The sequence below is a fragment of the Aplysia californica genome, unplaced genomic scaffold (genome assembly GCF_000002075.1).
Source record: "Aplysia californica isolate F4 #8 unplaced genomic scaffold, AplCal3.0 scaffold00315, whole genome shotgun sequence".
Lineage (NCBI taxonomy): Eukaryota > Metazoa > Mollusca > Gastropoda > Aplysiida > Aplysiidae > Aplysia > Aplysia californica.
In genome coordinates, this window is record NW_004797585.1 from 680,621 (window position 1) to 683,120 (window position 2,500).

A 2,500-nucleotide genomic window follows, 5' to 3' on the forward strand; every position below is an offset into this window, starting at 1 on the left:
TTTCAGCCAAATTCATATGGAAACGTTTGTTTATATGGACATAAAAAAGGTTATGTGAAAAAATAATCATTCCATTTAAATGTTCATTCCAGGAGGAAAATGCCTGGTTTCTCCGATTTTTGTTATTTTGACGAGTGCCTGATTTCCCCATGCTGTCTCACATTTGGTCAACTGGCGACCTGCGCGTGAGAGAATGTCAAAGCCTTTGTCATTAGAATAATGAAGTGTACTTTGAGACATTAGTAGTCCAGTCAAAAGTTCGTGGTGAAACCTTTCCTCCAATATCTCATTAACTGGTGAATCAGTGCCATCCATACTTTGCACAGCACTTTACATCAGTTTCTCTTAATTTAATAATGGGAGTGCTTATTTAGGCCACATATGGCCTAAATAAGGTAAGGGAGGGGGGTTTAGCTTATTTAGGCCACAGGCGTGGCCTAAATAAGGTAAGGGAGGGGGGTTTAGCTTATTTAGGCCACAAGTGTGGCCTAAATAAGGTAAAGGAGGGGGTTTAGCTTATTTAGGCCATATGTGGCCTAAATAAGGTCACCCTTTAATAATATTTTTCCACCTCAGATTAGGCTACATTAAAAGAGAATGTTGTTCCTAAATGTATATACAACACTTTAAATCTTCATCACTCACAAAATGGGATTGTTCACAGCACTTCCCGTTTCCCGAACACATTTTGCATAAGCTTGTGACCTACATCACAGCTCACCAATGACACTTTTTAGTGGCAAAACTTGTCACAAGAAATTAATACTATAGTGAACACTTTGGCACAAAAGGTTCTCTAACTCAAAACATGCGTTCAGAGAGCATATTGTCGTGATTTGAAAAATATGATGGACTTACTTTTTAAAACATATTGTCTCAGCTGTAAACCTTTGAAAATCTGTAAAAACCACCCACTGAGATTTTTTATTAGTATTTATTAAAGAATTTTATAGGATACAGCTATCAGGTGTTTACAAAAACATTGATCTGTTAAGACAAATTGATACAAGTCATTGTGCAAAAGCTGGGGAGTATATGTTCCATAGATGAAAAAATACAGTATTTGACATAAAGTTAAGCCATGAATTTTTTAACCGCAATATAAAGTGTCTGGGGTGCTAGTTTCGGGTTTCTTCCGACGTGAGACGAGCATCAGCATACTTTGTGGAGTGGGTTAGTACATATCCACATACTGCTTTGGATTGCAACAGTCTTTATGACTAAACATTTTTAAGACACACACTTTTTTAAAGTATATGTCGAAGAAAAGGAGCCAAATCTGTCGGAGAGAAATTGTGGAGAAAGGAAATAATGTAACAATCAGAGGGAAACTGCAGACATAATAATATGTTTATTCGGGATTCTAGCTTTGTTTACGTCAAGATTTAAACATTGGCACAGAGATTCCAAATGAGGCACAAAGATACAAACATTGTAGCCTCATTACCACTACATATACAACCGAACAATAAATGTTGTCAAAGGAAATGCATAGATAGATAGATATATAGGTAGATAGATAGATAACTATCTCACTCTCTCTCACCTTACTCTGTATCTTCTTACACACACACACACACACACACACACACACACACACACACACACACACACACACACACACACACATACACACACACAAACACACACACACACACACACACACACACAAACACACACACACACGTGCACCCACGAACACATAAACCTACAATCAATCACACTCTGTCTCACTTCTCCTCCCTTCCTCCCTCCCTCCCTCCCTCCCTCCCTCCCTCCCACCCTCTCTCTCTCTCTCTCTCTCTCTCTCTCTCTCTCTCTCTCTCTCTCTCTCTCTCTCTCTCTCTCTCTCCCTCTCTCGTTTTTTCTTTTCTCAGTCTTTCTCTCCTTGTGTGTGATTGTGTGAGTGTGTGCATATGTGTATGTATGTATTTGTGTATGTATGTGTGTTTGTATTTGCGTACGTGTCTGTTAGTGTGTGTGTGTGTGTGTGTGTGTGTGTTTGTGTGTGTGTGTGTGTGTATGTGTGTGTGTGTTGATGTGTGTGTTTGGGATCTTCCTCGAAAATAAAACTGCAGTCTGCATTTACCTCTCAGCCCCCCCCCCCCCTTCCTTTCCTTAATAACATCCCTTTATTTTTCAAAAGTTTGAAAATTATGTTATTGATGTTAACCGATTGCTCTTTCTGACATGTGGGTTCGAGGGCAGTCCTAACCTAACATTTATGACATATAAACCAATTAAACATACATGGCTACATTTTCTGATTGGTACAGAGAGCGGCTTGACGACATTCTCTACGTTGTACATATACCAACTCAACATTCACAATGACATTTTCTGCTTTGCACAGACAACATCCCAAATTCACGATGAAGATTTCTTCTCTGTACAAATAGCGACTCAAATTTATGGTGACATTTTCTGCTTTGTACAGAGAGCGACATAACATTTATGACGACATTTTCATTCTTTGTACAGATAGCAACCCAACATTCAC